Below are 26048 nucleotides of genomic sequence, written 5' to 3'. Positions count from 1 at the left end.
TTTCAACTAGCAGTCACATTTGCAGAGTGGTGGAGAAAGGGAGCTGGGCCTCCAACCAGCTCTCAGGAATTCCGCTGTGTAAGACTTACAGGAGGTACCAGAAGGTTCCTCTGCAGCCAAGGGGACTTTATAACCCAACTAGTAGTGCACCAGGAGGCATGTTTGCAGAGTGATGGGAAAATGGGACGTGGCCTCTGACAATGTCTCAGCAATCCTGCAGTGTGGGACTTTAAGGAGGTAACAGAGGGGTAATTGGCCCCCAAGGACGTACTTGGGGCCAACTACCCCTCCTAGTATGTCCAGTAAGTCCCATACATCAGGATTGCTGAGATCTGATAGCAGGCCACGCGCCACCACCACTGTGCAAACGTACCTCCTGATGCACTATTAGTAGAGGAATGAAGTCTACTTGGCTAGTGAGGATCCTTGAGGGTCCTTGGGGCCAACTACCCCTCCTCTTACCTCCAGCAAGTCACACGCAGCAGGCTCGCTGAGAGGTTTTTGGAGGCCATGCCCTCTTTCTCCTCCACTCTGCAAACACGCACCCTAACGCACTACTCTATGGGAGATGAAGTCCCCTTCACTCTTGAGAGTCCTTGGGGGACAACTAGCCCTCCTGTTACCTCCAGTAAGACCCACATAGCTGGTTTGCTGAGAAATTATCAGAGGCCACACCCCCTCCCTCCACCACTCTGCAAATGCGCCTCCAGGCGCACTGCTGCTTGGGGGAAGAAGTCCATTTTAGTCCTGAGGTCATCAGGAGGCAACGGGACGTCATCCCCCCACCAGCAGTGTGCCAAGATGCGCATTTGCAGAGTGGTGGAGAAAAGGGCTTGGCCTCTGACCATCTCTCAGTAATCCTACTGTGTCGGGCTTACTGGAGGTAGCAGGGGTCTTCTTGGTCCCTAGGAACCCTCAGCAGCCAAGGGGACTTCATCCCCAACCAGGAGCATGCCAGGAGGAGCATTTTCAGAGTAGTGTAAAAAGGGGGCGGGCCTCCTGTGAGGTGTAGGTTGTTTTCTTTTGGCTGCATGGACCCCCTTCCCTGGACCATTTTGGGCCCCAGGGGAACCCATCCCCTGCGTCAGATCAATTTTCGTTTTTTTCTGAAAGAAAACCAGAGGAATGATTTTGGCCCTGGTTACCCCATCACCCGGGGCCAGGCCATCATAATTTTTTTTAAATGGAGAGGGGGCGACCCCCGCTCCCAAGGTCAATATTGTCCTGGGGACCCAATCCCCTGGCACATGCCCATTTTTAAAAAGTAATGGGGAGCAGAGCCACACGGCCCCCCTCCGAGGGGATGTGGTCTCCGGGGCCAGGCCTTTGTAATTATTTTTTTTTAATGGAGGGGGGCCACGTGGCTCCCCTCCCAAGGCCTATTTAATTCCTGGGGATGCCATCCCCTGGGGCCAGGCGTTCACCACTACCATCTTCTGTATAGCCGGGGGGTCTGCAACGGACCCCCATCATTTCTTCATTCATGCACCAGGGTTGGTCATCCCTGGGGCTGATTGGATGTCGGGTGGCCTCCTGCATTTCAGTATATGAACCAGGGGAGGTGGCAGTCCCTGGACCTGCATGGTGGGGCTGGAGACCCCCACATGTTATATTGATGATGATGAAAGGCTTTATTTCAATATAAAAAATATCATAAAAGCAGATACAACAATTTTAAAATCATATAACAACTACTGCAATATATTTACACCGATAAAATCATATTAACCAAAACAGATAAAAGAAGCTTTAAATAGTCACAGAAAGCCTATTCAGACAAATTATTCATGCCCATTTTAGAAACTTGGACACACAACATGTAACCAGGGTACAGGTATCAGATTTTAAAATACGCAGCGCCTCTCTGTACTGCCGGGTACCTAACTGCCTGCACAGGGGTTTGAGCCATCTCCACCTAGGCCGTGCATATGCGGGACATTCAAAGAAAATATGCGCGACCGACGCTACACGTGATGGGCAGGTCGCACAGGAGGAGGAGCGGGGGTAGGTGAGATTCCAACGGGAGGTAAAATCACCTACAGGTAGCGTCCCTACTCTGAATTTAAAATACAGAGCTCTGTCAATAGGATTGGAAATAATATCACGGTAGGGTTTGTAGGCCACCACTTCTTTCATCTTTAGAAATTCCTCTGTGGATTTACAATGTTTTACATCAAGGGAATTCTTACAGAGTACACAGCTCCAGTAGAGTTTCTTTAGAACTGCCTTGGGGGGGGGGGGGCGGTCCTTGCTTCCCACGCATCCCCAAGCCCCAAAGCTCCTAGCAGATGTTTCACGTCCCTCAGCCACTTAATCTTGGACCAGCCCTCCAGAGCCGTGACCTCTGCTAAGGCCTCTGCATATGGGGCTAGCTCGGGCACTCGCCACAGTCGAGCCCAGAGCAGCAAGGGGCGAATTTGGGCTTGGTCCTTGATCGATCTACAACCCATATCCATTAATACAGGTACTGAAGGGGTGCTCTGGGGGAGAGCCAACAGGTCTTTCAGGAATTTGGTCTCTGATCTAGCTAAAACTTCCAGGTTGCAAGTGCCCCACAGTTCCCCCCAATACAAAGCAGAATTAACCCCTCTAGCTTGATAAATCTCAAGGGCTGGGGCTATAGGCTTGGTTGTAGAGGAGCGTTGCTCCTTCAGGAGGGCGCCACCCACCCTTTTATGGGTTAAAAGCATCTTTTGGATGTGTGAGTTCCAATGCATTGAGTCTGTCAGACGGGTGCCTAAATAGTCAAATTCAGAACCCTCTCCAGAGTCACAATATTGCCCTTGGGACCCAATCCCCCGGCACATGCCCATTTTTAAAAAGTAATGGGGAGCAGAGCCACACAGCCCCCCTCCAAGGGGATGTGGTCCCCTGGGCCAGGCCTTTGTAATTATAATTTTTTTAATGGAGGGGGGCCACGTGGCTCCCCTCCCAAGACCTATTTAATTCCTGGGGATTCCATCCCCTGGTGCCAGGCCTTCACCACTCCCATCTTCTGTATAGCTGGGGGGTCTGCAACGGACCCCCATCATTTCTTCATTCATGCACCAGGGTTGGTCATCCCTGGGGCTGAGTGGATGTCCGGTGGCCTCCTGCATTTCAGTATATGAACCAGGGAGGGGTGGCAGTCCCTGGGCCTGCATGGTGGGGCTGGAGACCCTCACATGTTATATTAAATATAGCCCCAGGGAGGCTGCATGGCCCCCCTGCATTCCAGTATATTAGCCCCAGGGTGGTGGCAGTGCCTGGGGCTGTGTGGGGAGGCTGTAGCCCCCCACACATTTTAATTTAATATAGTCCTGTTGAATTGGTGGTCCCCAGGGCTGCGGGGGCATATGCCCCATGCATTTATTTGGTGTTGGTCCCCAGGGCAGTGCCCCCCCCGCATTTTAATCAATTAGTGGTCCCAAGGGCTGCAGGGTTCCACGTGGGCCCCTGCATTATTATTTCTAATTAACACCTGGACCTGGCCCACCCAAGGGTTTAATTTAATGAAGCATGGCATCCAACGCTTCTTAAAAAAAAATCATCAGGATTCACTGATCCAGTGCGACTCCCGCAGAAAGGTTTTTAAAAAAGTGTTTTTTTGGTCCTTGGGGTCCCGTTGGGATCCCTGAACAGGCTTAGGGGGTCAGGGTGTTTTCTACCCTACCCCATTTTCATTTTTGTAAACGGTTTTTCTTCAGACGAGTCACAAGATGGCTGCCAATACTTCCTGGTTCAAAGTGTTGACAGCCAAACAGATCCAAGGCATGAGATTGGCATGGGTCACGAATCAGCCACAGTTGCACACCGGAAATATTTAAAATTTCCCAGAAACTACTGAACGGAATTACACCATTTAATGAAAAGAGTGATTTCTGGACCATAAGCTACCTTTTTGCCAAATTTAGTGTAATTCCATTCAGCAGTTCAGGATGTAGCTGTGTCTAAAGTTTCCAATGGAAATTAACATCGAGAAAAATACTTTTGGGACCCCCTCTTGTTTTCCTGCTTGATGGCTTACCCCGAAATCTTCAAGACAGGAGTTAAAGTTACTGCTGTATTAGTTTAAAAGATTTTGCGAGGATTCATCAAACAACGCCAAAGTTATTGGCAAATGAAAAAGCACTATATATGCATTTTTTACATTCCTATAACTTTAGCATCGTTTGACCAATCATCATGACATTTTTGATAAAAAGTTTCAAGGTAGGTTCTGGTTGTTATGGAACGTTTAGGGGTGGTCTGTGAAGTAGAGACTGAGAATTTTGGTCGTGAAATGAATGAATGAATGAAATACATTTCTAGAGCGCATGGTTACCCGGGGGCATCCCAGCGCTAAATGCAGGCAGCTTTGAGTTTGAGAGGAGTTAAGGAAACAAAAAGGTCTTTAGAAGCTTGAGGAAGGTCAGATAGTTTGGTTCAAGGCAAATCCATAGGAGTAAATGGTTACACAGTTTTGCAGCATTATACGCAAAGCGGCGCCCTCCACTTCGTGCTTTCCTTCTTTTAGGAACTGCTGCCAACTGCTTATTGTCAGATCTTAATGACCTAGAGGGGCGGTAAGGCTGAATGATAGATTTAATGATCGGTGGACCTTTACCTAATAAGGCTTTGTGAGTAATACACATCACCTTAAATTCGATTCTTTCTTGAATTAGTAGCCAATGGAGCACGGTAAACGCAGGTTTGGCTGAAATGCATTCTGAAGAATTAGTGAGCAGACCTGCCGCACAATTTTGCACAATCTGCAGCTTTTTGATAGTAGAGTGTGGAGCTCCTAGGTATAGAGCGTTAGCGTAGTCCAGGCGGGACAGGATTAGTGCCTGGACCAGCACTTTCTAGCAGAAAAAGAAAGCAAATGGAGGATCTTTTTAAGCATTCTTAAGATCCCATCACAGCAGGCTGCCACCTTGTGTGCTTGCTCCTTAAAATCCAGATTGTGATCCACCCACACTCTGAGACTCTTAATTTTAATTTTAGAGGAGAGGGGTGGGCCAAGACAGTTAGGCCAGTAGGGGTCTGTTCTCTGTGTGGTATGATTACCCAGGAGCATCAGTTCTGTCTTAGCTCCCTTAAGTTTCAAACATGAGCTATCCATCCACCTAGAGACCTTTTCCAAGAATGAGGCCAGGCCTGAGGCTGAGTTGTCCCCTTGACTAAGCGACACCACTAACTAAGTATCATCACGATAAGTGAGGAATGGATCTGGATGCCAAAGGGTGTTACTATTTCCGCCAAGGAACTCATGTAAACGTTAAATAGAGTGGGGATCAGGGTCAAGCCCTGAGGAACCCCACACCTAGGAGGCATTGGTTTTGAGGTAAATTCCTCTTCAAAGACTACAAAGGAACGATCCTCTAAAAAGGATTGTAGCCACTTTAATGCTGAACCAGCAGTTCCAACATTCCTGAGTCTTTGCATTAGCAACTGGTGATTAACCGTATCAAAGGCTGCGCTGAGATCAAGCAAAATAAGTGCAGCACAGCCCCCTCCATCCAGAATTTGTCTTAGTTCTTCCATCACTGTCACAAGTGCAGTCTCAGTGCCTTGTTGAGATCTGAACCCTGTCTGTGTGGGATGAAGACAATTATTGTTTTGCAGGAAGGTTGAGATTGTGGAATTTACGTGCTTCTCTGCCATTTTCCCTATTCCCGGGATGTAATTTGCTAGAACCTTGGGATCAAGATAGTTTTTTTTTTTAAAGAGCTCTAACCATAGCCTGTTTCCAAAGGGGAGGTACTAGTCCCTTTTATAAAGAGGCATTGATGACTTCTAATATCACGGGTGCTACAGTCTCAGAAACTAAATTTTAAATGCTACAGGGGGCGGCATCAGTGGGTGCTCCAGATTTCAGTTGGCTCAAAATCCTCTGAAATGAGATCAAATTCCATGGGGGGATTGCCTTCATCAGATAGGTGGAAGAGTAGGATGGAGGTTTTTATTTATTTCTTTAAAGAGTTTTATATAGTGCTGGCTAGACCCGAAGGTATCAGAGTGCTTTACATAAGGTTCCACATAGTTGCAAACTTACATCAGTTACATATTACCAACAATAAAACATTCGAGGAGCAAGGAAGAAAAGGAAAATGGAGTGAGAAGGGTAAGGGGGTAGGTTAGAAAGGGGTAGGGTATAGATACAACGGAGAGACCAAGGGAAAGTCTGCCCAAGGTCCAGCTGGGCAGGTGACGGCCGAGGGGGAATCCGCAGCCCATCTCCTATTCAGCTATCAGGTAGCTCCACCGGGCCTTGGTCAAATAGCTAGGTCTCAACAGAAAACATTAAAGGCATAGAAGGCAAGAAAGAAGGGAGCGTAGAGGGGGAAGGGGGTAGGGTGAAGGGGTAGGAGGGAGATGCGATAGAGAGACAAAGGAACGTCTGCTCAATGTCTGGCTGGGTAGGTGACGGCCGAGGGGGGATCCACAGCTGGTCTCCTCTTCAGCTAACAGGTAGCTCCACTGGGTATCGGTCAAATGACAGGGTCTATGCGCAGGAAGGGAAAGTTCGAAGAGTACATGTCCTAGCTCAACACTTGTGATTCCGAAAGACCATACATCTACTTTGCCATAATACTGCCCTTCATCCATTTGCCATCCAATATGATGTACCCACAAAGGAATTAGCAGGAGATGCTATTGATGCTGATCCAAAGTCACCTGGCCAGGCTCCGTTAAGAGGATGTTTCCAGCTTTAATATCTCTATGAATCATGTTATGTGAATGCAAATACGCTAGTCCTTGAAGAGCACCATGGGTAATTGCTGCTGTTTCGATTTCTTGTAAAGGCTTTTTATGAACTTTTAATAAGTCAGACATGGATCCTAAGCAATATTCCATTACAAGCCAAGCTGTGTGTTCCTGTAGGTAGCATCCTTTGTATTCTATGCTGGTTTGTGTGCTGCATTCTTTACAGGAACCTGACTTCCTTAATAATGTCTTGCCATTTCTCTGTGGACTGCTTTTCACTGAATGACATTTTCTAGATAGCAACCACCTCATTGGTGCTTGAATCAATAGCGAAATAAACCGCTCCAAAGCTTCCATGTCCAATTTCCCGGAGGTCAGAGAAAAGCTTCTCTGGATCCTCCCGGAAGAAGAGGTCTTCTATTTATGGGTCTTTCAAGCTTCCAGCACGGTTGGTTGACAGCATTCTGCTGAGCCGCCTGACTTTCTGGCTTCAAAATGTGGCATCAAGATGTAGTTCATCTGTGTGAATGGTGGTTATTTTTCCTGCATGGATGACGATCAGGTCCTGCGCTGGGCTCTCAGACACAATTTTATTTTCCTCTTGAGGTCCCTGTCTTCTCTCACTTCCGTTGGTTTAGGAAAGCCAGGTCTCCAGGGCCAGTTGCCCACACAGGGGTCCCCTTTGCCCACAAGGGCTCCACCGGACCCTTCTGCTGCTGAGGTAATGTCAGCGGAGCTATCGCCACAGGGAAAGACTTATAAATTGCTTGTATTTAGGAGGAGTCTCACCGGGATACGTTGGAGTCCGCTGTTCCTTTTGCTGTGCCGGCCACTTCGCCACCTCTCGCGGCCCCCGCTTCGTGGGAACCGCTCGTGGACAATAGAACTTTGCTGCTGTTGCCGGAATCTGCCTGGACCCCAAGGACTGTTGAGCAGTCAGGAATCACCCGCCCTACACTCAGGACAGAGGCGGGACTGCGAGAACCAGCCTGCTCAGTGGCGCTGATCGGCCGCAGCTGGTCCTCTTCCCGCCCCCTCCTGCACAAAAAGATCTTGCAGAGAGTGTTCCTTGGAGGAGTCTTACCGGGATACGTTGGAGGGCTGTTGTTGCGATGGAGTCCGCTGTTCCTTTTGCTGTGCCGGCCACCGCACCACCTCTCGCGGCCCCCACTTCGCGGGAGCCGCTCGTGGACAATAGAACTTTGCCGCTGTTGCCGGAATCTGCCTGGACCCGAAAGACTGTTGAGCAGTCAGAAATCACCCGCCCTACACTCAGGACAGAGGCGGGACTGCGAGGACCAGCCTGCTCAGTGGCGCTGATCGGGCGCAGCTGGTCCTCTTCCCGCCCCCTCCTGGGTTTTCTCTATAACTTTGGGCAACTCTAACACGCACGGGGGATGCGCGCGGGACATATCTCGGGGCAAAGCCAGGGCAAAGGGCGGGCCGTTTGAGGCCGTTAGAGACTTTTATAGACTGGGCTGGGCCACCCCCCTAAAAAGCTCGATCGCCTAAGCCGTAACTTATAATCTTTGATATTTTCGGCAATTGTCCCATACCAACCCTGGGTTTCTGCCTGTATTTCCAAACGCTCACCCTCTTCTTTGTAAGTGAGACAGTACTCACACGTCCATCATGTCTACACAAGGAAGTAGAAGCAAAACTGCCGCTAAGGATGGGCAAATCACCGGCCCTATCGATAATTTTATCACCTGTGCGAATACCTTTTTATAGATCAAAGTATTTCCTTGATAGAACGGAGAGTGTCCCAAGATTTAGCAAATGCCATAAGGTCCTCCATGGGACATTTGGCGGATGCACGAACACCGGATCAATGTAGGGACCTTGGACTGAGTGAAGCCTGTGGCCAAAGGCATATCCTTCCAACCACGGTTGACCTATCAGTCTCACAGCTTTCTGACTCATTACTCTCCCTGGACTTAGAAAAGACCCCAGATTTAGTGATCCATCCTACCCCACAGGAAACAAGACAGTCAAGAGGGAGGAGGGAGGGTGCAATAAGAAAGAAAAAACCTACAGCCACAAACAATCGAAAAACAAAAAAACTAGATAAGGGCCCTAATAAGACAAGAGAGACTCGAACCCTTACCCCACCATGAGGAAATCAGGAAATTTGTAATGTGATTGTTCACCAAACACTACATGACACCCCGCCACCCACTACCGGGGAAATCATAACTGACCTCCCATTAGGTAAGGATGCAGGTGGTAACTCTGACTGCAATGCCCAACTATTAACTAAAATTGGAGACCTTTTTAAACAACTATTCAAACCACTAGAAATGAGACTGGGACAAATAGAAAAGACATTGGCTGATTTGGCAGCCTCTGTAAAAGCTAAAACAAATCAGGGGGTACAAAAGACAGGGGGAGGTAAACAGTTACCTACAACCACCACCGTACAAAGTAAACAACCTATCCCCCCGGTAGCTAAACCAGCCCAACAGATTCTGACCAAAAAAAGACACCAGAAAATACCCTAAGTAAACACCCGATTAACATTAACACCACAAACACAAATTTGGCACACAATAATATGGGCCCAAAAACACCAGCTACACAGTCTAACAGAGAGTGGGATAGAAGACCCCCCGATGGAAGATTTTCTGGTAATCTCCCACCGGAAGCCAGTCCTTTCATAGTGGAAATGACTGGCGTACCAGAATTGGTAGATCATACTAATGAAGCAACCTGGGCGCTAAACAATAAGGTCCAACATTGGCTAAGCGCAAATCGCCCACCTCCTCCCTATTGCTCAACCAAGATCCTAATGGTAAGAAGAGCCCCCTGGGTAGGGCATGGTAAAAAAACGATACAGGGGGATTGCGTCCTTATCACCTTTGATGATCCTAGACTGGTTGACCATATCTGTTCATGGGACCACCTGACCCCAACTGGCACTATAGGAACAAAGCGCCTTTCCTTCTTCTACCCCCCAAGACATCGTAATGGCTATCATTACGATGGACCCTGGCAATCAGTAGGCCCTCGACATCGGGGTAGAGAAAGGGACAACTGGGGAGGACCAAACCATAGGGATCCCTATAGAGAAGCACCATCTTGGGAGGGCTGGAGCGGCATCCCAATGACGAATAGATTCATTGGTCTGGAGTTAGTGGATTGACCACCACAGGCTGAAAATCATCTCAGCCCCCAAAAAAGGGAATCAGAGGGTAATACCAGACCCCAAATAACTCAAACTCCAAAAAGGGATCCCCAAACTTTGAGTTTTGTATCCTGGAACATTGCCGGTCTCCGCACCAAGATCGTGGACGGCACAGCTATAAGTTTCCTAGACAGTCATCAAATTGTATGTCTCCAGGAGACATGGTCACTAACGGAACTACACCTCCTGGGTTTCAGGACGTTCTTTTCTCCAGCCTTGGCTGGGACCATGGGCAGAGCAAAGGGGGGATTAACAATCTATATAGCGAATACCATACGACAAATAAAAATAACTACTCTTGAACTGGATGTAAATTTCCAGCTTCTCTCCCTCTCTCTACCCAAAAATGAGACTGTCCTACTCATTAACTTCTATAATAACTTGGAGGAAGGAGAATTTCTGAGAGTAACACTAAACCTAAATGAAAAACTCATTAACTTTAGACAGACGAAAGGAGGGAGGGGGGTTGTTTTTTTTTATGGGGAGGGGACTTCAACCTGCATCCCTGTCCTTACTCTATTAAAAACTGTAGTGAAATGGTTAATGAATTGGATATCCCCCTTACCCATTTTTGTCATACAAAATCGGGCATAGCCATGAAAAACCTTCTGTCAGACCTGGGTATTATAATAGCCAACTACTTAAATTAAAAAAACAGGAAAACTAGAACCTACGTATGTAGGGAGGGGTCACCAGTCTACTGTCGACTACACCCTCATATCAGATAAGCTGTCAAATAGGATTAAGCACGTTAAGGTTCTATTAAACACTTTAAGTGATCACTCTGCTATCAAGATAGAATTTAACTTACTACACCAACAATCCCTTGAGTCAACAATAGCAAAATCTCTGAATCAGAACAACCTACAACTGGCTCAGGTAAATGGTTATACTCTAAAACGGGGGAAGATAAATCCTGGGCAAATCACTGAAGAGGTGATCAAAGCAGCATACCCCTATATCTTAAAATGCCTTGATCTAACCACGATAGAGGAGGAAGTGATAAGTAACTTCTCCAAAATCTTAACTGTCATCAAGGGCCTTTTAACAAAAAAATCAAAGGCAGAAACCTTAAACAAGAGAGGCTGGTTTAATCATAGCTGAACCTCGGCACATACCAAGCTTAAAGTGGCCCTGAATAATGAAAATAGAGACCCACAGCTAATCACTAGACTCAGAAAAGAATATCTGTCCGCCCCAAAGCAGAGAAAGGCCAAATTAAAGCAGGCCTTGTGGGACGAACTACATAAAAGTGCCCTACACAAAAATATGGAGGCATTCTGGCGAGTAGTAAAATCCCCCTTCTTAGCTGACGATGACCTCCCAAAAATAGAAGTGGCCATAGAAGAAGGAGCATGGGTTTCTCATTTTTCAAGAATTTTTAAGAAACAAACGTTTCTTGAAAACGAAGAAACAACTCATTGAGCTGTCGCTTACCCCATCCTAATAGAATTCGATATCTCTGAAGTTCTTATGGCCCTAAACCTAAGTAAAAATGGAAAAGCCCCGGTTCCCGAAGGAGTCCCGGTAGACATTTTTAAATATAATCCGGACCTTTGGGCCCCCATTTTGACCAGGGTGTGCACGGCAGCCGCAAAAAAGGGACTTCTGGAATCTTGGACCAAGTCAGTTATGGTCCCGATTTTCAAAAAAGGAGACCGTCAGGACCTTACCCGCTACCGCCCCATCTCACTGTTGGACTCAGTGGGTAAGGTAGCCGGTAGGGTCATACTTGAGCGTCTCCAACAATGGGCAGAGGATAGGGGGATACTGTCCGATTTACAATTCGGCTTCCGAGAGGGTTTTGGTACGGTGGAGCAGGCTTTAAACCTATCAATAATTGTGGGAAAATACATCCATGCAAAGAAAGACAAACTATATATGGTGTATGTGGACCTGTCCGCAGCATTTGACTGCGTGTCCCATTCAAAATTATGGTCAGTCTTGTTACAAATGGGCGTGGACCCCTCACTTTTAGACTTTTTAAGAGAGCCAAGGCTTCCGCAAGAGTACGTTACGGTGTCAGGGACGAGTTGACTGCATCTTTCGGAGTAGAGCGCGGAGTCAGGCAGGGTTGTGTCTTGGCCCCCTTCTTATTCTCCTTATATACAAACAGCCTGGAGACAGAGCTTCTGAAGGGGGCACAAGACCTCCCCTGAGTAAGACAACGCCTGATTCCCGCCCTGCTCTATGCAGACGACACCGTCATCCTGGCCCGTACCCCACGTGAGCTACAAACAGCACTAACCAGGTATGCGGATTTCATGGGCACCCTTGACCTCCACATTAATATTAAGAAGACCTTTGTAATGGTGGCAGGTAAAGGGAAAAAAGGGTTTAGGGATATATCCCTCAATAACCAAAATCTCGAACTGACGGCCCAGTACCCCTACTTAGGTATTACGATAGACGATAAATTGAATTGGAAAGCGGCAGTTGAACCTAGAAAGCATTCCTTCAAGCGGGCAATAGCTGCTCTGATGTCCTTTTCACCAAAACTGGGCAAACGGCTGCCTGTGGAACTATTGAAAATTTATAATGCGAAGTGCCAGACAGTAGCCCTGTACGGGGCTGGGGTTTGGGGGCATGTCGACGTTAGCGCTCTACAGGTGGCAGAAAACTCCTTCTTAAGATTTCTTCTGGTGGCACCAAGGCGAATCTCCACTTATGCTTCTCACATTCAATTAGGCATACCCCACATTGAGGACCTGGCAAAAATCCAACCCTTGTTATTATGGCGGTGTATATGGACCTCAGAGAAAAACCTGTTAACTAAAGGGATTGTGGCGGACTCAATGTCACTAGACCATTCGGGAAAAATAAAATGGCTCGCCTATATCAGAAAACTTTTCACGGATCTAGGCCTAGAGGACTATTACATAACGCCAGAAAAGATCTGTGAAATAACCGAGAAGGACTTGAAAGAAATGGCCCTGAGCCATCTTGAAGGACTAAGACTTACAAGCGAAATAAGGAAACCTTCGGTCCACCATGCAATCATGGTCCATTCTGTCCCTATAATTCAGCCTTACCTAACGCTTGAAATTGGCATTTTTGATAATTTCTTACTAACCAGATTCAGATTAAATCTCTTCCATCGGTTAGTAGCCTTCCCCATGAGAAACACCTGGGAACAAACGTTAGACCATTGTCCTTGCGATGATACATCTGCACAGACTACTATGCATACAGTATTGTTCTGCAAGTACTATAATGTCCATCGCAAAATTTGGTTGGCACCATTGCTGAAATTGTGGGACCTAAGACAGTGTCGCCCTGCAATGCTACGCCTTCAATTTCTGGACTCTGAAGCTACTTGCTACCATATGGTTAACTATTTAAAATGTGTTTTTAAACATAGAAATAACCTGTGAGGAAACTGTTCACACAACGAACTTTATCAAATGTAAACAGAATTGAACTATTTTTAAGTACCCTTTCTCAAAATTTTATTGTAAAACTTCAATTTTTAAAAAGTGTATTTTCCTTCTATTTTTAATGGTAAAATGTGTATAAAAATGCTTTTATGGATCTCCATCATGAAATACCGAATAAAGAAATTTAATAATTGTATTTTGTCATTACAAATTCTGCAATTGAATTGCAGCATAAAGGGATATCAGCAATAACAATGGGGGGTGCAGGAGGAGTTGAAAGTGATTTAGCAATCCTAAAAATGTCACAAGCGCAAAATATGCTCTATAGAATTCCAATAGAAACCCAGGTTAGACATCTAACCTGGGCTTCTATGAGAATTCTCTAGGGCATATTATCAAGCCCCTTATCGCCACTTTAGTGGCAGTTTCCTGCTGATAATGCAGCGATAATTGTATCACCCCATCTTGATAATATGCCCCATAGTGAGATACAGATAACTGTTTTTATGGAGGTAATTCAATAGTGATGTATCTGGTGTGATGATTAGAATTAGTAAGGTAGTTATAATTGTTGAATGTGGTGGTGGCTATTGAATTACTGCTTTTGCTTTGCATTTTCACGACATGTTCACAGGGATCACAATAACTGATGTCATTGCGATCTCCGGTGTCACTGTGATAATAGTAAATAATTTTTTGAGATGGTTTTTCTAGAAACTCTCTAGAAAAACATCTTTTTAGAGAATACTGTAAGAAACCCCTAGTGTGTAAAATACTATAACATGTGTGGATATATGTGTTTTAGACTTTATGGAAAATGCGTGTTTGTCACGGTTAACGACGTCATCGCGATGTCCCAAATAATCACAAAAATTTAAAATAGGTCTGAAATGGTTTTTAAAGAAACTTAGTACAAAAATATGAGTTTAAACACACTTTGAAAAAAGTATGTATATAGTAATATGTGTAGTGCAATGTTCAGTATGTGCATTTTTAAATATTATTTTTGGATGTGTTGATGGCCATTGAATGTCAACTTTTGTTTTCGGTTTTTGGAACCCATCCTCATGCATCGCAACATTGTCACGAAGATTGCCAAAAAAACCTAAAACCTTTCGATAAAAATTTCACAATACTTTGGGTTCTAGGGTGGATCTGACAAGAAACATTCTGTTGGTTGTGTGTATATGGCTGCTACACATAAAACAAGATAAAAAGTTTCAGGTTACTTAGAAATATCCTCTTGCTTCTATCTGTAAAGGGCACTCCTTCATTTCTATAAATTTCATGCAAGTCAAAACGCAGATTGTTGTTATAGATGCGATGGTCTCTGAGGAATGCAGAAATCGTTTTATTAACATGTTTTCTGGCTTTGCCAATCTTTGGATAGAATTGATTTGACCACTTTCATTTCTGTTTTTGGAAAATAATAAAGTACACCAAGACAGTGTGAGAGAAAAGCGACATCAGTTCTGCAAAGGATTCTTTCATTAGGATCTCCATCCCTACCATAGTCAATGTGCCTAGGTCATTGCCACTACAGTGCACAATCATGAGGTTAGGAGCTTGGGAATCCACATGGATTTAACCAAAGCCAGCAACTGATGACATTTTAACCCTCTCAGTCCAAACCAAGCATGTAAGTGAATAAAATTAGGTAGTGTGTTGGATGCCTTAGGAATAGGAAGGAGTCTTATTATTGGCTGATGTTCAAAAAAGAAAAGTAATACAGACATGGATATGCTTTTGAATTTGTGAAGTAAACCACACCTGCTGCATCTCATTTGGAAGTAGTATGTTCCTTCTAGATTGTGCTGTGAACTTGTGACCTGCTGGTTCCACTGGGGTGTTAGGTATACTGAGCTAACAGTGTATGGGGGAAATGGTGTTAAAGAGAAGGAACCTTTTTTTAAGTTTAAGTTTAAGTAATGGCAATATTTAATTTCAACTCAGGACTATGGAATAAACTGTTGTGTAGTATTTCATTTTTTTAAATGAAGCTAGATATAGGTTTGAACTCATTTTCTCTGCGATGATCACAAATACATTGTGAACACACATAGATAGGAATCTCTTTTTGAAAGAGAGGGAAAGGGTTAAAAGATACTTACTATTCACAAGTAGAGATAGTGTAGTCTAAAATGAAAGACAATTTCATTTGCCGCCATTCTCATGATCACAGAGTGCAAAGTTGAAGAGGCTACCATTTTACTTCTGCTTTGTAAGATAGTGACAAAACTATCCACAAAGGGCTAAAACAACAATATAATCTACAAACTGAATTCACAGGTATATACATAACTTTTTCATCCTCTACAGAAATTATATGAAATGAAGATGTATATGGGAGTTTGATTAAAAAAAGAGTATAACAGTGATATGAAAAAATATATCAGATGCACTGTATCTATTACGAGGGTATGTGTTTAAGAGGTTATTGGTGAATATTTTGGGAAGTAAGAGAAAAATGAATTGGTACCTCTTTAATACATTGTGTACTTCATTGAAAGTCAATAGTAGGGTATTGGGGAAAGTTGCAATGAGGACCTAAGAATGTTTTAAATGTCTAAACATCATGTGCAGAATGGATACATCTGTTATTTGCATTCAGGGAGTTGTAGTACTTTTAGTAACATTATTAAACAGGAGTATTGCAGTCACAAATAAAAGATGAGAACATCATGTATAAGAATTAGAAAGAAGTAACATCTGTTAGGTAGGTATTGGGAAGTGTTTGTCAATGTTTTTTTAACTTACATGACCGCTTTGCATTTGTGTAGATGTTGAGATATGGTTCTTGTGTAGCTATATAATCATGAAACTTTTGAGTTTACTTAAAGATGTAGAAAGGTATATAATTTTAAAAGATGGCTTGAAGGTGTACATCTATGAAGAAATTGCATATATGTTTACATGGTGATCTATATTCAGTAAGGCAGAATGTCATATATGTGGTGAGGTTGGTGTTTTTTCTTTAAACATGATTTGTTTAAAATTGAGGTGGATTAATAGTGCAGAATGCCTCAAGAGTTCTTGTGCTAGCTTCATTTGGAGTTTAACTTTTGTTTTAGAAATGCTGAATGTATGGTTTTTAGAAGAAGTATTTGAGAAATGATGTAGGTATGCCGTTCACAAAAGGTTTTCTGCTTTGAAAAATGTAAAAATGTTTTTTCCATTTTCAGAAACTTACTGATGCATGTGCACGCTCAGTAACAAAGCAATGTATGCTCCTAGAAAGCCGTGAGTTCAATTATTTATCAAGTGTGATATCTAGACTTCACTCACATATATCTCAGTAGAAAAGCATATATACCATAAAACAGGTAGTTTGATACTGACAGAAGGAGGTAACCAATGAGTCAGAGATATAGTCACAACTGTTATGTATCTAACAGCAATGAAGGTACTTTCAGTCAGTCAGTATTCAGGCACTCGTGCAGTCACCCAGCCACTAGTCTGGCAGCCACCAAATCAGTAATAAACTATCCATGGAATTCAATCACCTAGACACTACTTCATCAAATCACCTAGACACTAACCATTTACTTATGCAATTAACAAGGCTGTAACTATGCATTCATTATAACACTTGTGCAGAATCTATTTAGTCCACTAATTACCCACTGACAACCCATGCAGGCATTGAAATACTGAGGCACGCACATGCACTCATGCAAACACCCATGCAGTACTGATGCACTCATCTAGTTACATAGAGAGTACCCTTCTAGGAAACCTATCATCCATCCATTATCTATGCATTCATTTAATTACTCAGGCAATACTCTTGCACTAATACAATCACCCCAGCAGTACACTTACTTTCATCAAAATCTCTTGAGCTTTATCAATTGAAACATGCAATCACTCAGACACTAGTCATGCACTTATCTAATCAGCCAGGCAATACCCATGTATTTATCTAAACACCCAGGCACTACTTGTTCACTGACCCAAAAACACATGGGCAGCAGCTATGTAGTCATCCAATCACTGAAACACTACTCATGCGCTTCTCCAATCTGCTAGGTGCTATTCATGCACATCAATCACCTATATACTATCTCTGCACTCCTGCAATTATACAGGTACTAGAGTTGCACTCATTTAATCATCCAACCAGTACCTATGCAAGTATTGAATTATGGTTCCATCAGTCATGTACTTCTTTTTTTTTTTAAACAGACTTTATTCATTTTTCTTATTTCGCACAAATGCAATATTCATATGATCTTATAGAATACATTATTAACGCGCAGCCCAGTAGTCGGTTGTGTCCACATCAAGTCATAGCCCTGCATCTCATTAGTTCGTCTACTCCATCCTCTCCTTCTTCGTGAGGAAAGTAGTTAATCAGATGCAGGAGTCATATCCCATCCGACTTATGTTGTAGCCCTGAAGGGCTGAATCGGGTTATCCCAGGATTATGAAAGGACTGTCGACACCTATTCACCATACCAGATAACAAAGAATGTAACACCCCCCCAACTCATTCCCCCCTTCCCTGGTCCCCTCCCATTAGCCCCACCTCCCTCCTCCCCTCAGACATGTCTCTCTCCCTAACAGCGCACTTGTTGCACAATATGTATTCCTCACATTCCGTTGGATTCCCTATGGCAGTGATCCATGTCCCACCTAGGAGGATGCACCCACGTTAGTCGTCTCCCCACCTATCATCTCACCCTGAGGCCTATGGTTGTGTTCTCATGTAGTAAAGGGTGACACCCATACCTGGAGACATCAGTCATCGTCATCAGTCGGGTTTTTAAGAAGATCCACCATCGCCACCCAGGCTCTCGCCGTGTCCCACAATCTGTCATTGGCAGTTCTCTGAGCCAGCTAGAGCCGGAGGTTCCCCTCGCAGTCGGCCCACTTTATAAATTTCTGCAGCAGGTAGGAGGACAAGACAGGGCTTCCCGCTGTCTCCTCTTCTGTTTGCCCTGGCAATGGAGCCTCTGGTGGTTCGCGCAAGGACAGGGAGACACTAGAGGGGCCTAGAGGGGATGGGTCAGATGCACTACATTGCTCTATATGCTGATGATTTGTTAATGTTCCTTGCCAATGCTACTGATGAGCTACGGGGAGCCCAGGAATTGCTGGAGAGGCTGGGGCGAGTCGCAGGACTCAAAGTCAATTGGGCCAAGACCTGTATATTTCCTGTGCGTGGGGGGTGAGGCGATCCTGAGGTGCTCGATGTACGATGGGAAGGCAGATGCTTGCCTTATTTGGGGGCCTGAATTTATCATAAGGCTGCTGATTTATTTGAGGGTAATGTAGGGTGGGCCCTGTGAACTACCAAGAGTAATCTTGAATTCTGGGGGTCTCTACCTTTATCTGTTGAAGGACGAGTGGCATTACTAAAAATGATAACCCTGCCCCATTTGCTTCATTACTTTGTTACGCTGCCGCTTTGGGTGCCTGGAAGGTGCTTTGCCCAACTAAACTCAATGATTTTGAGTTTTCTATGAGGGTCAGGGAGGCGTAGAGTGGCGTTGAATACTATGATGCGTCCCAGACAAGAAGGGGGCTTTGCAGTACCTGATTTCGAGGCTTACTACCATGCGGCCCAGTTCCAATGGTTCGCGCAGCAGATGGGGGAGAAACTGGGAGTCAAGGTGGATCGGAGAGGTAGGGATCTAGGGCTTCGTCACCTGACTCGAATTGTGTTCCAGCTCCCTGTGTGTGAAAGAGAGGTGCCCAGAGATTTATGGGTATTACGGCAATGCTGGAATACGGCTCTATGATAGCCCTGCGTATGTGCCCGAGATTCTGGTGTGGTTCTGTGAGGAGTTGCCTCACAGAGGGGATTGGCAGAGACTGCAGGAATGGGAGGAGCTGGGGATCTACTCCATTGGGGATCTATACAAGGATGCTACTGTCTTACCATTTCAAGACCTCATGAACAGACACAAACTTGACGGCTGCTGTGCACAAACACTGGAAAAAAGGGATGGAGGAACCACGGGTCTTCCTCCCTTCCCAATACGTGGTCACCTCCGCGGGTAAGATCAATGCGGTTCCGTGGCTGTATCAGAGACTGACGCAGGGCTTAAGGGCTCCTTTGGAGGAGCTGCACACTAAATGGGAGGCTGAGTTGGGAACACCTATAGAGCCAAAACCCTGGGAGATGCTACTGGAAAGAGCATGGAAATGCTCTTCAAATGCGAGATTCCAGCTAATACAATTCTATGTATTTCATCGGGCGTACCTCACTCCTTACAAAATCAATGAATTTTTTGGCTCCCACACTGCCTGCCCGCGATGCAGACTTGAAAACGCAGTGTTTATACACATGTTCTGGGATTGTCCATTGCTTCATGGGTACTGGGGGGAGGTTCTAGCCAAGCTGACAGAGGTGACGGAAAGGGAACTGCAGCCTACTCCACGGGTGTGCCGGTTACACTGGTTCTCCCACACTGCCTGCAACAAAACCACCAGTAAATTCACTTATCTAATCATTCAGGCATTACTCATGCACTCATCCAAACACCCATATAGTGATATACTCATGCAAGCACACAGGCAGTATTTATGCAGCTATGGAACAACCAATGGAGTTCTCATGTACTCCGGGAATCATCCAGGCACTACACGTATCCTCCTAGAACCATCTGGGGAACTATAGATATGAAAACTGTGACCCACTCTTTGCATGTACTTGGGAGAATTACTGAGCTATATGCTCTTATAGTGATTAATTTGCAGATTGTTATATACACCGGTTCCCAAAATTTCAATTGGATACATTTAGGTAGAACGGTACTGAGTTCCTAAATATGCCTGCAAATAGCTCTTATGCTGTGTTTTTGGATTTAAAGTGTTTATACACTGCATGTACTTTTTCACCTGGGTTAAATTTACAAGAAAGTAAAGCAGCACGGAGCCGCAAGCCATTTGGCTGTGCCGTTCTGCATTACATTCAAAGTACAGGGATGCATCATATTTATAACAACATGACGGATCCCTTTGCCCTCACAAGTGCTGCTGCACAACTGGCTGCCATGCACCAACGGAGGCACTCTTGCACCATGGTGCAAGTGTGCCCGTGTTGCAGGGATGGTTGTTTTTGCGCAGGAAGGGACACCATATAGTACAAAAACAATCATGAGAGGTAGTTTCCTCTTTCTATGTGTGCTGCAGAATGCAGAATGTTTGTAAAACAACGGAGTCTGGTCCTGGGACGAGGGGGCAGCTGGACCAAATATAACATGCAAGAAAGAAAGTTGCTAGCCCTCTCAATCGTTTAGTCTCTAAACATTTTGAGACTACAAACAAAAATGAGTCAATTGTTTGTGAGGGTAATTTTATTTAACCCTTTTGAACTTATTTTGGTAGTATTTACCTATTTCAAAGGCGAGAAGAACACTTTACAAAAACCTTTACAAAACACAATGACACATATTTACAACTACTATACAATTGACATATATACAATTAAACAAACAATTATGCACAAACTTCTTTTACAAAAGAATATAGCGATTATGTCCACAAATAATTACTCTTTGCGAAGTTTCAAACCACTATAAAACCCACAAGGTGAAAGAATGGCAACAAGAATTGAATTTTTTGTTTAGCAATCAATTCAGAGATAATGAATAATCCCTTCAGGGGCAGATAATGCAGCACACATAGAAAGAGAAAAAATTAGGAAAAATAAAGTGTTTCTCCTTGTGCCTCCCTCCACCTAGAGTGGGGAGGGGTAACATTCTGTCCCATTCCCAGTTTGATGAATCGCTGTAAACCTGGGAATGTGGCAGAATTCATGGGTGTTGCATGGGAACACCCACAGCCACACCTATGGCAGACTCCTTTCACACAAAGTGCTGCGTGAAAAGGGCTTGTATTGACAAGGCTATGAAAAGCCATGCAAAGTGGCTTTACGTGGCCTTGTAAATATGGAACACCACATTATGCCAACAGTGTCAAAAAAATGAGGAACTGGTGGTGCATTGGGCTTGTAAATACACCCCCTTGGCTTGATGTTCATTTTAAAATTTACTACAGAAGGGATACACTGTTCTTTCAACATGCATAAGTGAGATATGGTGCTGCTGTGTTGTATGACGCGGTGCTCAAATGGTAAAAGGTAACTAATAAATAAGGTTTTGTGTTTTATTTTGGCTTTGTTATATTGAAGAAAGTGCATGTAGCAATATATCTAAGTTCATCTGTATATTTAAAACTGCAACACAACATGAAAACAGTTGTTTTATTATGTGTAAGTCAGTAGCAAAGTAGTTGGTACATTGGCTAGGGTAAAAATTTAAACATGCTTTTTTTCAGAACATTATCTACATAACTACACACAGATAAAATGCCTACAAAAGCTCGGACTACAAAGCAACAGATGCAACTACAGTGTCTCTGCAGAAATTTGTTAAAAAAGGGCCAAAATGCTGAAAAAGTGGAATGAAGACTCTTGACCAAATGGTGTTGCGCATGATGAGACAGAACCAGAGGAAAATATTAGTAAATAGAAAGAACTTTTGTACATTTTTTAGTGGAGAATGGATGCATACTTCTAAGACAAATCCTTTTTTTAATGAAGGAAGCTATCTCCAGGATAACAGATTGGTTCATGCTACTGATGAAAAGGACCTTGTTATGAAATGAAGAATGGCAGTCTTATAGCAAAAGAGGTGGTGATACCCAGAAATGAGGTTATTGAAGAAGAGGTACAAGGAAGGCATAGTCAGGCCACTGTATACAAATGAAATTATAGTAGTGTTTGTAGTACTAGACCGCAATCCATTGATATATTAAGAAAATCCCTACGTATATTTCCAAGGCGAAGTTTAAAACACAAAATAAGTACTTTGCAAGGTTTTGATCTTTGCAAGCTGAGAAAGCATACAAATATAAAGGGACACTCACTAGATTGTTTATCAAAGAAAGTATGCCAAAGCACATTTCATAATTTCAGGATGTTATCTGTACACCACTCCACAATGTGAACTTTAGATAGGAGGCTGTTCTATGTGAAAACTCCTGCTTTATGTTTAGGAGAAATGAAAAGGGCACTTTTGCATGGGACTGTGGCCGAGGTAGAAACGGTTTGTGATGATGTGCAGTTTTGTTTCTTTGGTCTAGGTCAAGACTGTATGGAAATTGAAGAGTTGATAAAAGGAGGAGTTGCAGAACAGGACAGTGATACTATAGTTGATAGTTTTGAAGAAGAGATTTCAAAATTTAAGACAGTCTGTTCTGAAAAGCTAGAGTATGTTTGTACATGTTGTCAATGCACTCACTGCAAGAATCAAACACGGACTGTTGACTTATATTTAAAAAGAGAATAAAGATTAATGGCAAAAGTCTGCACCGTACTTTGTAGAAGGACCCTTTGACTTGTCAACACGACAAGTTATAGGAAAGTATTTCTACAATAAATCAGAGGATAATAAAATGCCTGCTAGAGCTGTGCATAACAAGTTCGAACTGGTTCCCATTCAAGAAGTACTTCGAGGTTTAAATATTTATGAGTCCATTCTTATCCAAACTGTACATCCATTTCAGGCTATAGTACGTATGGAGCCTAAGACAGACAAGTTATCCCCAACAGAGCTGCAGAAAGGTATAAAAGTAGAGTCGTGTATTTGCCATTAGATGTCAAGATAAACATTAAAACTGTAGGGGTAGACAGAGATTTAGAGGAAGGACTTTAATTCTAATAAATGGTGTGAATATCAAGAACAAGGTGATATGGCAGGAGTTGAAGATGTTACCAAAGTTCAAAAAACAACTTTATTTGAGAAGATGGATTAGTCTAGAACAGATGAAATGTATGAGCATTACAGCCTCCATCTTTTTTATTCTAAAGAGGTTATTGGTGATGCCATTGAGCTGTTTTAAATGAAGGAGGCAAAAGTAGCTCCATTAAGTGTGTGGGAATAAAGTTTAGAAGCTCGGTGCTTCCCACATCTTTTTTCAACTTGAGTAGGTGGCAGGTATTACGAGTGGCCTGTGCAAATACTTGCAGCTGAGTATAGATGTAGTAGACTTTATTCAGAAGACCCTAGATTTTGCCAGTGCTATTGCATATATATTTCACCTATTATTTGAGAGTGACTTGTCTGACTTCTCATATACTGTGAATCATATTCTAAAAACATGAGTAAATCTGCGTAATTTATCAGCAAGAGAACTTTTGGAGAAAGTTCAAGTAAACGGTGGGCACTTGGAATACAATTTGATAAACTGATGGCATGTCAGCATGGGAGTAATGAATATTGGTATTGGCGTCATGGTGAACTCAAGTGCATGTTGAGGAACTTAGGAGCACCTACTTGGTTCCTGACGCTGAGATGTGCTGAATATGCATGGGATGACCTGCTAGAAACTTTGCAGGAGGGGAACTCCAGGATAAAGAACATTCATCTGAAGATACCAGGAGAACTGTGCTCACTAGGACCTGAAAATGTTTGCAGATATTTTAATCACAGATTTCAAACAATGATGTGTTTCATCTTGAACAAAACAAAACCTCCTCTTGGTGAAGTGATTGATTTCTCTTGGCATAAAGATTACCAAGCCAGAGGGTCTCCCCATATTCACATGCTGTTGTGAGTAAAAGATGCCCAAAAGTTTGGAACAGACGGTGATGAATCTGTGCTGTCTTTTATTGAGCAGTATGTATCTTGCTCCATCCCATAGAAGAGTAGTGAAAACGGATTAAGACAACAAGTTCTACGATTCCAAAATCATAGATGCAGAAAATACTGTCCGCGAAAATACAAAGCAAAAGGGAAATTTCATACAAGATGTTGTTACGGATTACCATGACCTGTTATCTCACAAGGAAGAGTCAACAGCTTTTTGTCTGCAGTCAGACATACACTTACAAGGAAATCACCAACAAATACACACAAACTAAAAGAAATGAGACCTACATTAATGAATATAACCCTGTGATACTGAAGAAGTGAAATGCAAACATGGATGTACAGTTTGTTGGAGACAACTCAATTGCTGTTGCTAGGTACATTACATCTTATATAACAAAGTCAGAGAAACCTGAGATGAAGAGATGTGCTGGGAGATTTCAGCAGAAATGAGTCTCACGAAGAAAAAATGATACAGTTTTAGTTTGAAAATGCTTTCCCACTGAGAGATAGGCTCCTATGGTTTTCTAAATCTAGTAAATCTAAACGAGTTCTATGGGTGAGTTTAGGCCTTGCTAATGCTTGTAACAGAGTACTGAAGTCTTTTCCTGAAATTCAATATCTTGCAGAATTTAGGTCACACAGAACAGATATTCTGAAGCGTAACATGCTGGATACGTACTATCGAAGAAGTCCTCATCTGGAAAGTATGTGTCTCTATGAAATACTTCAACATTATACTTTCAGAAGTAATGTCACTGAAAACATAGATAAAGGTACATTTGCTGTGGCTGGATGTGAAATATGTTTGGTGAGACATAACAAAGGAAATTTAGTCAACCATTGAAAGCGAAGTTGCCAAAATGCAGACACAAAATAGATTCTCTATTTAGCCTTGTTACAGTTGTTTGCACCATTGCAAACTGAAAGTGAACACTTAGAGAATTTGGCCATTATGAAGACTCATTCAATGCTATGAAAGAAAGCATTGAGTGTTCTGTGTTCCCGGTGTATTTTCATATGTTGAGAGAAGAGATTGAACATGAAGAAACAATTGCTGCTGATAAAGCAAGAGAGAGTTCCCAGAGCAGTTGAAGCTCAGTACCTGGAAGTCAAGATCCTCTTGGACAGCCAATCATTAAAAATGAATGCTGTAATAGCTATCAATGAGCTGGAGAATGCAATGCAGTAAGTAAAATAGGAGACTGTGGATCTAGAACTACTAATAAAGCAATTGCATGCAGATCATAAATACATTTTTGAAGAGGTAAAAGGTAAAGTAGTAAATGGATTTCTGCAAGAAAAAAAAGTGGGCATGTTGTACATATAAACCAGTTCTATTGTACATAAGTGGTAAAGCTGGAACTGGAAAATGCTTCCTGATTAAAGTACTGACAAGTTACCTACAGTAGAAAACAGATTCCAAGTTTTCGCGTGTAGTTACTGCACCAACAGGCTTAGCTGCCCATAATTTTAAAGTAGTTACCCTTCATTGACTATTAATGTTGCCCGTTGAGCAAGACAACAAATGACAATAGAACAAATTATATGGTGATGTTTATCATGAAGTGGCAAGATTATTAAAGAAATGAAAGCTACTAATTATTGATGAAGTCAGCATGGTGACTAACTTAAGGCTAACTTTTATACATTTAAGAATGCAGCCAATATTAAAAACTGACTACAATGTACTATTTTAGAGGAAAACACTTAATAGTCTTTAGAGACCTGCTATAGCTAACTCCAGGAAAAGGACAACCTGTATTCAAGATACTACTACATAATGAAACAAGGAATTCACTAAGAAGTATTAGAAATTTAAACATTTGGGTAAACTTTCAATACAAAGAGTTAATCCAAAATATACGCCAAGTATCAGATATGCATTATGGAGATATACTAAAGTACATAGGAGTGGGAGTCCTCCCAAAAGAGGGAATGACCGTATTACAAAGCAGTCTCATAAAACATTTGTTTCCAAGTACTGTTTCAACTGCTTAAGTAATGTAGAATTTTGTTAAGGAAGAGAAGTCTATTATTTGTTAGATGCGTTGTTTGAGGAGTGTGGTAAATTTAATGAACAATTATTGCAACTGGAAAAAGAAGAGATCAGAAAAATTAGAGCAAATGATGAACTGGAACAGCAAGGAGTTACAGTGCTACTAACGGAAAAATTGCAATCAAGATCGGATAGTTTGGAAAAGTCTGTGTCAACAA

This window comes from Lissotriton vulgaris, chromosome 9, assembly GCF_964263255.1.
Source record: "Lissotriton vulgaris chromosome 9, aLisVul1.2, whole genome shotgun sequence".
In the NCBI taxonomy this organism is placed as follows: domain Eukaryota; kingdom Metazoa; phylum Chordata; class Amphibia; order Caudata; family Salamandridae; genus Lissotriton; species Lissotriton vulgaris.
This window is presented reverse-complemented; position numbering follows the sequence as displayed.